This window comes from Phyllostomus discolor, chromosome 14 (genome assembly GCF_004126475.2).
Source record: "Phyllostomus discolor isolate MPI-MPIP mPhyDis1 chromosome 14, mPhyDis1.pri.v3, whole genome shotgun sequence".
Lineage (NCBI taxonomy): Eukaryota > Metazoa > Chordata > Mammalia > Chiroptera > Phyllostomidae > Phyllostomus > Phyllostomus discolor.
This window is the reverse complement of record NC_040916.2, coordinates 38,589,359-38,602,372: the sequence shown is the minus strand read 5'-3', so window position 1 is coordinate 38,602,372 and position 13,014 is coordinate 38,589,359.

The following is a 13,014-nucleotide window of genomic DNA, read 5'->3' as shown; positions in this document are numbered from 1 at the left end:
CTTCTATTTTGGGGGTGGGACGAAGTGGAAAGTTTGGTTTGTTTTATAATATTGTGCCAAGTGCTCCTGATGGGAGTGTAGTAAATGCTTTAATTAAGAAAACTTTGGAAAGGCAAGCGTTGATTCCCAATTTTTCGGAAATGACCCATGCCTACTTGCTCCTTCGTGCAATCAGAGTGGCCTCGGACGGTGATGCCTTTGTGCACCAGACAGGCTCCAGGGCCGTCACTTGCACAGGAGTCTCCCTGGGTCATGCTCCTATAGGAGTGCATGGCTCTGTCACAGCAAGGCAAGTGGGCCCAGCTGTGTGGCTCAGTTGGTTGGAGCATCCTCAATGCACTAAAAGGTCACAGGTTCGATTCCCACTCGAAGGGTGTACAGGAGGCAACCAATCTATGTTTCTCTTTCGGCAAGTACAGGGAGAAATGCTAGATTTCATTGACGTGTTACATTATCATGCATTTCTTTCACGGAAACCTGAATTTCCAGTAACAGTACATCAAATCGTCAATCATTATTCAGATGAAGTCATTAGCAAGAATTAAGGTGGCAGAGTGTGATGGAGAAGTGGAATGGACAGATAAATATTTGCCTCACATACTGAAAATTTCTCCTGTTTTCATTCCCATAGATTATTATAATGTCCTCTTGAATTTTAAAAATTCTGATCCACAAAGTCTTTCAGTGGCTTAGGAACTGTTCAGATTAACCTGTATGGTGGAAGTAATATATGTAATGTAGTCTAACATTAATAGCCTAACCAAATTCAGTATTAATGTTCTAGTGTATCCTTACATTTTATTAGCATTTTAATTTGCCTAGGTCTATGGGCTAATTTGTATGCTAATGCTAAAATAGGCTCAATTACAAAAGCAATAACATGGAAAATTTTACTTCAGTTCAACAAACTAATTTATTGTCTGAAATCTGTTTTACTATGTGTCATGCATATACCTGTGCTTTTGCTCGTGGGTGCCCATACCTGCAAACAATCACAGACTGCAACCCCACGTCACGGAAGAATGGAAACATGCAAAACCACCTGCAGCGCCAACAGGCTTTGATGGGGGCTTAGTTAAGCAATCAGATGTCGAGTTTGGCTAACAAAGCAGGTCACAGAGAACACTGAATGAAATAGAATATATTGGGGTGGCCGAAAGTCTGTGACGTTTTTTCTGTACAATGGCTCTCGTAGGGCTTAGTTGTCTTTAACTTCATTCGAAACAATTTTGTTAGTTTGTATTGTGATAGCTTTCATATTGGCATGCATTTTTTAAAAAACTTACCAAAAATCAGTGAATTTTTGTGCAGCCATTTTAATATTAAAGATGGAAGAAAATACACATTTTTGGCATATTATGCTTTATTATTTCAAGAAAAGGTAAAAATGCAACTGAAATGCAAGAGAAAAAAGATGTGTGCAGTGTATGGAGAAGGTGCTGTGACTGATTGAATGCATTAAAAGTGGTTTATGATGTTTCTTGGTACTGTTGCCATTTTAGCCAAATAATTCTCTGCTGTGGGGCTGTCTTATGCATTGGAAGATGTTTAGCAGCAGCCCTGGCCTCTGCCCACTAGAAGCCAATACTGGGAGCCAGCTGACATACTCAAAATATCTAAATCAATAAAACTATTTGGTGAAAATGAAAAATGTGCCTTATTTTACAGGAAAAAAAAAGTAGCAGACTTCTTGGCCAACCCAACACCCAAATAACCACCTTTCATCTTCCAGCCGACAGGCAGCCTCCTATTCAAGACCAGCCTCAACTCCCTACAGCGAGATGTCGTCTCTCCTGCCTCCAGAGCCAACGGCATACTGTCATCTGTGTGTCTTCCTTTTCAGCTGACCTGAAGATTCTGGAGAACAGGGTCCCTTTCTGATTCATTTGCATCCCCCTGACCTCCCGCATTGGGCTGGCATTGTCTTCAGTATAACTTGCACACATTCGTTCATTCATTCACTCAGCCAATAGACAGAGACCGAGTTTTGAGCAGGCATTGTTTTATAGGGGCTGGTTTACAGCAAGGAACAGACTTACAAGGTCCCACCTTTCATGGAGAAGCAGAAAGTGTAGGGGAGAAAAAAGCTTTTTCCTCAACCCTCTTAGGGTCTCTGGCTGGGTCTGAAAATTCATCCGACAAAAACAGATTAACAGGGGTAAAACATACTAATTTATTTAATGTACTTCTAATGTGACACCCGAGCCTTTATAAGGAAATGAAGACCTGAAGAAATGGTTAGACCCAAGAGTGTTTTTGTGCTCCTCATGAAGAGCTGAAGGTCGTGGAAAGATACAATAAGGCAAAGAGTATGAGCTAAGTGTAGTAGCCGGGGGAGACTGGGTGAGACCCGTTCCCCGGGCTTCCTCTTGATACTCTTTCATTCCAGAGATAAAGACACTCCTTCCCTCTGGGTATAGGGAGGGCACCTACCTCGTGAGTGGCTTATGATCTGCTTCAGATAAGAGGGCAGGGAGAAGGTCAGAGGTCAGAGAGACCTTCCCGCATCTGCCACTTGCCCAAACTCCTTCAGCTTAAAATAGTTAAACACTCCAAGGGGCCTTATTGGGGTATCATGTCCTGAACCCCGCCAACAGTAAACACGAAACAGGTAAATAATCAAGATAATTCCCAGTAGTAATAGAATCATAATTAAAATAGTAGATAGAACAGAATGAAGTGATGGAGAGTGAGGAGCAGACGTGGCCCACGGGAGACAGAGGTCACAGGGAAGGGCTTGCTGAGACCTGAAGGGGAGGCCCGAGACCTGAGGGAGGCCTGTGTCTGACCTCGGGAACGGAAGGGTGCCGGTGCAGCTGGAGTGTGGCTATGCGGGAGACAATGGTAGGGAAGAGGAGGGCTGGGCTGGAAGTGAGGTCCTGCACAGCCTTTCGGGCCAAGCAAAGGAATCGGAATATTATCTGGTGCACAATGGGAAGTTTGGAGAGAGGAGTGGCAGAATCTGATGTGCATTCTAGACTGGTGACTCTGATCACCACACTGAGAAGGAGGGGGTGACAAGGGAAGAAAAGACCTCAGACAGAAACCAGGCAGAGGGAGGGCACCTCTCTCATGAGGAGCCCATGGGCAGGTGACGGTGGTGTGGACCAGGGCAGAAACGAGGTAGATGAAAATTTGTCAAAGGCATTGTAGAAATCAGAAATTAAAGTTTTAATTTCCTACACTGACCATAGTTAAGAAAATGTGTTACATTATACTTAATAAGAAGCTTTCTGGAATGCAATTGCTTTGTTGAAATGTCCCTTCACAGTAAGATAAGTCAAAAAAAATTTTAAAAAGTGGGGAAAATTTTTAATTAAGTTTAAATTTATACAAGTTCTTTCTTTTATTGTGTTTATTGAGAAGAGCATTCAGAGAGATGAAACATTAATTTCAAGAGCTTTGTCTAACCTCTTAGAAAAGTAATATCCAACCAAAGCATACGATGACCTTAAAACCGGTGAAATAACATCGATTGTTCTTTTAGCCCACAGGATGTGTTGTTATAAGGAGTGAGATTTGTTTCTTGACTTTTAAAGGAACTCCCAAGCTTTACTTTAAAAGAGTTCTACCACCATATAAAATCTCTTAGGCCCTTTACTAGTTGGAAAACTTCAGACCCTGGAGTCGTATTTGCCCACTGCAGACTGGAAGCACATAGCCAGTGCCTTCAGCTGATTCCAATCAGGAAGCATGGTGTGAAGGTCCCTTTCTGCCTTTCTTAAGTCAGAAGGAAAATTCTGACTTCCTTGGCTAACCTTGGGTGAAGTCTTTCCAAAGGCACACTTCCAAATTTCACAGTAAAAAATGATTGGAAACACACTATGTGAGCTTAAAATCAACACACCCCATTCAAAGACCTGGTGCTGTGGCCTGGCTTATATTTCATAAAAAGTATCCAGATCGAGTCTGTATTTTTCCTTTGTTCAAAAATGTAGAGTGATCTTGGTGGATTTGGGCGCAGGGAGGGAAGGAGCTGAACTCCAGTTCCGAAACAGGGCAACCTTGTAGATAATATGGGTTCCAGTGAGGTGCTTCTGTGCTTAGAAGCGAACTTTAATCGTGGCACATTTAGTAACATGTGTTTAATGTAATAACTATCTGATTAGAGAGTAGATCTTAAAAAGTTCTCATCACAAGAAAAAAATTGTAACTGTGTATGGCAATGGGTGTCAACTAGACTTACTGTGATTATTCACAATATAGGCATCCATTGAATCATTACATGTATACCTGCAATTAGTATACTGTCATGTCAATTATATAAGTGCATAAGTGAGTAAACAAATAAAAACTGTCCATTCACACTTTGATAGGCACAAGTAGAACCACTGGTTACATCAATGGCAAACCCTCAGAACCATAAATATGAACAAGGCGTAGTTAATTTTCACTGTTACCTTTTCAGCCTTGGTGTGTGTGAGGATGTTGAGAGTGAAAATTTCAAGTTGCAAGCTGCAATGCACCGAATGCCCCCCACCACCACAATTCATGTGTTGACACCCTAACCCCTACTCTGACTGACGATGTTTGGAGATAAAACCTACAAGGAGGCCATTAAGGTTAATAAGTACAAAGGGGTGGGGCCCTGATTCAGGGGAGCAATCTCCCCTCTGCCTCCCCACGGCAAGGAGGCGGCAGCGCGCCAGAAGGAAGAGGAGAGAGCTCTCACCAGACACTGACGTGCTGGCACCCTGATGTCACACTTCCAGCCCCTAGAACCATGGAAAATACATTTCTGTTGAAGGCGTCCAGTCTGGTATTCTGTTAAGTCAAGCAGAGCTGATGAAGACATACACAGCCAGAGGACCCTTTTAAAAAATAATCGAGACTAAGTTGCTTCTAGCTCACTACTGCATTATATCCCCATTTCACTCAGAGTAAAAGTCTTGTTCCTCCGATGACCAAGAGGCACCATCCAGTTGCCTCTCTGATCTCATTCATTACCGCTCCCCCTACCCACCATCCTGACTCCATTCCAACCACCCTGGTCTCGCGATTCTTTCCACAGGGCAGGCGTGTCTCTGCCTCAGCCCCCCTCTGCCTGGTGTTCCCCCTTCACATATCTTCATGGCTCCATCCCACTTCTATCTGACATGGGCTCAGAGGCCACTTCTTGGGGTGAATTCTCCGTTACCTCCTGACCCGAAAACACAACCTCACCTCCACTCCTAGCCCTGACCCTGCTCTACATGCTGTTCTTCTGTCCAGAGCACCGATCACTGATATACTATGTAATTTACATATTGTGTCCATTATTTTTTGTCTGTTTCTACCCTAGAATGTACGTTTTATAGGGCCAGGGAATCTTAGTTCTATTTGCTGATTTATCCCTTGATGCCCAGAACAGGCAAAGTTCCTGATTACAAAAAGTTCTTATAAATTGGTAAGCACGCAAAAACAAACAAAATAGTCCAGTAGAAAGATTGACCGAGTTATATTATAGAAAAAAAATACTGACTTTAAACGTTTTATGAAAAAATGTCAGTTTAATTTTAAACAAAAATAACACTCCAGGCCTGACCGGTGTGGCTCAGCGGGTTGTGTGTTGTTGTTGTTCTGCAAACTAAAAGGTCACCAGTTCGATTCCCAGTCAGGGCACATGTCTGGGTTGCAGACGAGGTCTGCTGTTGGGGACACGTGAGAGGCAACCAATCAATGTTTCTCTCCCTCTCTTTCTCCCTCCCTTCCCCTCTCTAAAAGTAAATAAATAACATCTTTTAAAACGATAAAATAAAATTCCATTTTTCACGTAACAGATTGTCAAGAATTGAAAATGTTGACATGTTGTTGAGCTGAGACTGTAAACCAGCATGCTGTTTTTGGTGGGTAATATACTAGCATCAACATTTTAAGATTTTCACTGCAGTCCCACTACTAGAAATTTTCAAAGACGTCTGCACTAGCAAGCACACCTCCTCCGCCCTATGGGTAGTAGAAAACGTCGAGAACAGAGACTGGTCAAATGAAATGTGATCCCCACTTTCAGCAGAGCGCTGTTCAGAATGAGGCAGAGCTCCATATGCTGACATGGAGGGAGCAAGGAGCTCAAGATGGGTTTTAAAGGTACCGGTGTGTTTGCTCCCATTTGGCTTAAAAAGCGGGGCTGGGGGTGTATCTTTGCATACAGACGCCTTTGTGCCTGAGGCTTCAAGGCCCTGGGAGAAACGACAGCTGTGGTCATCTCCCAGCAGTGTGACCCAAGTGAGAGGGAGAAAGCCTTTTCACTAAATACCCTTTTGCACAGTGAATTATTATTTTTACCAAGTACGTATATTTTGTGAAAAATAAAAACACTACGTTCAAGTGAGAGGAGGAAGGGGAGTGAGGGGGTGAGGTTAGGGGAAGAAGGAAGAGGAAGTTGAGGAGAAACAAAAATAACCAAGACCTCCACTCCCGTGTGCCCCGGGTGGCCTGGCCCAGGGTCTCCTGAGCAGGCTGAGTAGATAAAGCTCCCCAATTGGCACTACCGGTTTTCAACCTCGTCCCAGTCCCAGTTCAATTATTTTGGACTCCAGTTAACCTTTTGAAACCAGGCTACTTGGGGCATGAGATGTTCAGGGCAGGGAATTTTCTGGTTCTTAAAGTAGTCAGTGCCAGTAAAAATTAAACTTTACCCAATGCTTACTATCTTTAGATGAGATGAAGGGTAAACCGACACTGGCAAGAAGCACTATCTCGCCAAGGTGACATGTTACCCAGCCGAAGCTAAAGGTAGACAAGTTCGAAGTCACTGAGGACAAGTCAACAATTCTGTCTGGTGCCGATTCTGTGCTTCTAATGATTTTAGATAGAAAATGAGTAGCTTGGGGGGAGGGGCGGTTATGGCAGAGGAGAGTACTGGGGAGGAAATGGGACAACTGTAATTGAACAATAAAAAATATTAATTAAAATAAAGAAAATGAACAGCTTTGCTTTCTGTTTAATGATAATTTAAAAGCTTGACCTTTTTTTTTAAAAAAAAAAAGAAGTTACTAGGACAAGGTCCTACTGGCAAAAATGTCAAAGACAGTTTTTGGAGAGATTTGGGGTTCAGCTTATTTCTTGGGGTGGCTTGCAGGCAGTGTTCTAGGGGCTTCATTTATACCAAAAGGTAGTTATCTCAAAAAGTTATTTAAAGGTGAATTCAAACAAAGTTTTATCAAATACTAATAAAGCAAGAGCCAAAATATAAACAGGTAGTAAAACTTGGGACATTCTTAGGAATCCAGTTTTGAATGCATTCATGCCAAATTGGCTGATTTTGAGAGATTTGGTAAAAAAATAAAATAAAATAAACAAAAGGATGTCTATCATGAGTAAGAGCCCTCCGATTATAAAAATGTCTACCCCAAATAATTGACATTCAGAACTGAAGTTTAGAAACAGCAATGAGGTCACATGATTTGTAACTAAGGTTTTAACCTTTCCTCGTTGCAGAAGCAGAGTGCCACGAAGGCAGCATGGGTGAAGGAGGGGCAAACCTCTTCAAGGGACCAGAACCCCCAATTCTGGAAGAGTGGGGTGCCTCAGCCCTTTGGGGAACCTCATGCTCCCTGTACTCATCTCAGCAAAAGAGCTTGATGTCCCTCCTTCCATCACCGCCAGGGCAGGGACGAATTTTGCAGAAGCATCATGACCTGTGGAGGCAGATGCCCCCACCTTTCTTAGTTTTCGTATCCCCTACAGGCTGATATGCATTCTCCTGATTTCTTTTTGTGAATCTCAGCAAAATACTTATGTAACAGCTTGGCCTTTTCACAACAATTAGCCTCTATGCTGGGACAAGTTGCTAGTTGTATCAAGAGTCCTAGACTTGGAAATCCCAAGATACACTATTTTAAAGGTCTTGGGTGTTCATTCAGATTATAAATTATGACATTTATACAGAAACTAATAAGGCCTGAACCGAACGCCAGCCAGTGTGGCTGGAGCGGGGAGGTCCGTGGAGACAAGGTGGCAGAAAGAATTCTGGGAAGGATGTGAGAAGGCCTTGAATGTCAAGGAGGCAGACTGTGTGTGGTGAGCACGGAAGGCCCCGGTAGATTAGCAAACAGGGTGATAACATCATCAGAGCACTGCTTCCAGGCCACGGAAGATAGGAGACATTGACAGGGAAGAGATTTGCTTTTGAAATTTTCATATACAGTGAAGAATATCAGTAGTTCATCAATGATCTCTGAGTGACAGAATTATCGATGCTTTTTTACTTTATTCCTCTGTGTTGTCTAATGTTACTGAGAATGCGTATGTGTTGCTTTGCATTCAAGACCTAAATTATGTAAATTGCCTTGTAATGAAAAATTCAAACCAATGTGAGGAAGAACTGTAAAATGAGCCTCACACACCTGCCGCCCAAATAAAACAATTATCAAGATTTCGCCATATTTGCTCTTTCCCTGTTTTCTTTCCTCCTTTTCATTCCTTTACCGGTGCCTCGCCCTGGCTAGTTCCTGCCTCTTTCCCACCTGACCCATTAGTTCCTGAAAGCTTCCTGGCTTCCCCGGCCCAGCAAGACGTCCCAGCCTGCACTTAATTTCCTGCCACAGGCCTGGAATCAGCCAGTCTCTCAAGGTGCTGTTTCCTTTCAGCAGGTTCAAAATCATTTTAAGAAACAAAGGTACAAGCTACTTGCCACTTTTCTCTCCTCTCCCGCCCCCACCGTTTGTTTTCTACAGAAGTGACTCCTGGACAACTGTGAGTTTTACCTCCATGCTGCGAGTTGTGGAGAAAATATTAAGAATAGCATTAACGAAAGGAGACTAGGTAAACATTCTAAAATGAATCTGCTTTTAAAACAAAACCGACTCGTCAGCATTAAAAACTTGCCCCAGTTGGTAACCCTTCTCCTGAGTCACCTTCTTCAAATAAGGAAACACTCAGCTTCTTTGTGATCTTTGAAGTAAAAGTTGCAAGCCAGCTCTTGCTGGATAGAATTGAGCATCTTTTACAGCCTCGTGTCATTTCCATAAACCTTCACAAAATGCTAAATAATATCTGATGCCTTCTGCCATTGTTCAGGGGAGTTTTCATCCTCCGGCACCATTGTTCCATTCATGTGATGGGAGCAAATCAATTTTTTTTAGCCTTTAAAGTAGTGGTTCCGAACTCATTCCATCACGAGTGAGGAATTTTGAACTGGACCTGTGTGTGTGCTTAAATAATAATAACTAAAGGCCCTGGCTGGTGTGGCTCAGTGGTTTGAGTGCTGGCCTGCAAACCAAAGGGTCACCGGTTCAATTCCCAGTCAGGGCAAATGCCTGGGCTGCAGGCCAGGTCCCCAGTGAGGGGTACACAGGCAACCACACATTGATGTTTCTCTCCCTTTCTTCCTCCCTTCCCCCTCTCTAAAAATAAATAAAATCTTAAAAATATATAGCTAAAGTATAAGACGTGTTTCCTGTACAGACCAACAATATCTTCGATCATCACATGCATTAGCTCTTTAACCCTGACAACCACCCTAAAAGGTAAGCACAAGTTACCTTCGTTTTTGTAAAGACGCTGAGGCATAAAGAACAGTAAGTAAGGAGCCCAGCACCACTCAACTATGAGGTGATGGAGCCAGAGTTTGAATCCAGGTGATCTGACAACAAACTCAGGGGTTTTTTTTCCCCTCCCTTCCCTAAACAAACAAAAATCTCAAATCTCAAAACCACCACTGGAAAGAAATTACTTGTTTGAATGAATACCAGAACCCTTCACTTTAAAAGCAAGAAAACGAGGTGCCCACTATCACCATTAGATTTGTTCTGGCTAAGCCAAGAGCAACATATTCAGTTGAAGAGTGCATCATTATGACTCAAGAAAGAATTCAAAATGTGTCTACTGAGCTTCACTACCATTATAGAGGCACTTTTCACATTGGAAAGTATGCAACCTCCACGTGGGCAGGGACCATATCTTCATCTGTGTATCTCAGAAATGTCGGTTCTGGCATATTGGAGGTAAATAATACATAAAATAAACAATTAAGGTTGATAAAGAGCTCTGGATTTTCCCCCCCAAAATGCACATTGCACCACACCTAGGTATGGCCATAGTTGGCCATATTTTGTCCAAATCAGGACACTTTCTAAAGTGAAAGAGGCCAGCAGCACTAATGACCCAGGGCGACAAAGCTTTATTTGAGCAATTTTGCTTACAAAGCAGCACAATGAACCAAATCAACTGAATCCCAAGGCAAGGTAATTTATGAACATGTCCGTGTACCATCTTTTAGAGGAATTAAGGCTGTGTTATGGCATAAATTTGTCAGACCTATGGCTTCTTCCTCTTTACCTGTTTTTTTTTTTCTGAAAAACCCATTAGTGAAGGCTTTCCTGCCATCATTGAAGCCTTTAATTTATGCTGCTGTTCTGTTCTAAACAAGCACCTGCAGATATCTGCCTAAACATTCAGTTTTTGTTCTTAGCTGAGGTTCTCAATTAAACTATAAATACTAAGCAATATTTTCACAACCATATTCCAGGATTGCTTATCTACCTAATTCGGACTTTTAAACTTTGGGATCACCTACGTATTTTTTTTGGGTGGGGGGAACTTTATTGGCAATTCAGAGATTTACTCTAATAAAAAAAAAGGGTATTTAATCTTCCCATCTTTGTTTCTGTGACCAGAAAAATCAGTATTTATGATTTCTATGAGCTACTTTTGTACTCTAGCGTTTGGTGGATAGTGGTGGCGAAAGTCGGGTTGTTTACATCCTTATAAATGATTTAGCCTCCTTGTTTTGCCAGCTCAGCCTTTTAAGTCTCCTATGAGCTATAGCGAGGATATAATACCATTTGCAGAGTTATTTGCAAACGTAACAGGAAAGGACTGTGCGCCTCGTAGATACCACTTAATTCCATTGTAGACAAGAAAGCAGGAAACATAAGCATAGTAGTTATAGATTTAAATGGTTTGCTCGTTGTTCCATAAAACCCTTGTTTCATTTACTCCTCCAAGTCGGTGCAATTCAGCTCGGTTACTGTGAAGCAGGAAATATTACCAATTAGAGCCGCAGTATGTTCGTCCTGAATCACAGGGCTTCAGTACCCCGGCGTGTTATGATACCCAGAGCTATCGCCTGCTTCCCGCCCCAGCACACACATCCCAGCAGGACTGGATGATCAGAGGCTAGATGTACTGAAACTCAATAGAGAGCAAAATCAAAAAGGCTAAAAGTTAAGAAACAAAAAGTTTCTTCTAGGGTAAAAAAAAAAAATCTGAAAACCCACAACAGGATTAAAAGATGGATAGATGACCACAGCCCTGGCCCCTTCTCAGTGCAGTAAGTCTAAACCTCTAAATTGGCACAGAGCCCTCATATCCAGCTCAGCATGTCGAAAACTGAACTTATTTTTCTTCTTCCCCTACCATCCAACTCCATCCAGCTCAGTCAATGGCAAGGCCACCAGCAAAAGCGAGGAACTGAAGTCATTTGAACCGCAGTTAAGTCTCTTCCATCTGCCTAGCAATCAGTCGGCCTGTACTGTGGACCACTTGTGCTTTGAAATATTTCTCAAGTCTCGTGTTCATTTCTCATTTCCATTGCTTCACTGTCATCCAGGCCTCAGTGATTCATTGGTGGTCCATGAGCACAGCATTTCAGCTGGCCCCTCTTGCAGCGTGCGATCCTCCCCTCCCAATCCACCTTCCGTACTTTGTAAGTGGCAGGTGAATCTACTTAAAACGCCACTTTCATTTTCTTCTAGAGGGCAGTTCAGCAGCTCCATCGACTTCAAGGCCAAGGACCTAGGTGATCCAGGTGCCTCCCGTCCCCTCGATCTTATCTCATTGGTTCTGAAGATGTGTGCTCTGATTGGTCAAGCCCTCCTCTGCACGGGCTCACAAATGACAGCCCGCTCAGCTGCTTCTTGGCCTCCTCCCTGGCACGTCTTTTCCCCTTGGTCCATTGAACTTCAGCGACAAGTTCAAGCCCTAGCTCCAACCCTTGCTTTCTCTGAGTTATACTGTTTGTCCAACATTTGAGTCCTTTTTTTCAACAAGCAAAACACCATGCTATCTCTGTGGGGGGTCAACTCAACTTTGGAGAGGGTGAGCTCCCAGGTCAGACACCCTCTGAAGAATGTGACCTTGGGTTCGCTACCTAACCTCTCTCAGTGTATTAATCTGTAAAATGGGGATAATAATAGGGCCTACACATCGTGGTGGTGTTGAGAGATTAAATGAGACAATTCAAGTGAGGTGCTCAGCACTATGCTGGATATGCCCAGTGTTAGATGTTATTACTCACGGTGCACTTGCTGAGTCCAGGCTCAAGGGCCCAGTCTCCAGTTCTCAGTCCCGTGCAAGAGAAAGACTCTGTGTGTGTGCACATGCGTGTGCATGCAGGGCCGGAGAGGCAGACCCAGGATGACACTGAGGGATACAGGCACCACCACCAAGGTAACTAAGGAAGCCCGGAGGTTAGTGAAGGGAAGACTCCATGGTTGGTTTGGGAAAGGTAGGTGCCAGCCAGACATACTGGCCCCAGCATATTTGCTTTCCATGCTCCCCACTCTGCCCTGGACTCCAGAGGCACTCACCTGAGGGACAACCCTCATGGCCACTTTCCCCACTCCCCCATCTCCCCCAGCCCCTTCCCCTTCCCCACTTCTGTTTGAGTTTGACCAGTGAGAACCCAGCAGGAAATAGGAAGAGAGGAGGAGAGTGAGGCCTGAGTACTTATTTCTCTGGTTTCTCTCTAACAAGGCCATCCCAGGCTTCATGATAGAAGATCATTGTTCTCTCCACAACTCTTTCCCCTTCCAGGTCTGGTCACCGCTCCTTATCCCTGTGGATCTAGGGCCGGTGGGAACCCACCACCCACTAGCCCCTTGGGGTTCCCTTATCCCCAAACCTTTGCAAACAGTCTCTTGGTACATAAACCCTACTGAAGTTATCCCATGTTGAATGTGCCGTCTGTCGCCACGTTGATCTGGCCATCGGGATTCTGGTCTGGGATTTGAAAGAGAGATGAAGGTCGGAGCTATGGGTTATAGGAGCCGGTGCGGAATGCAGGCACTGGTGACAGGGACTAGATGAGGA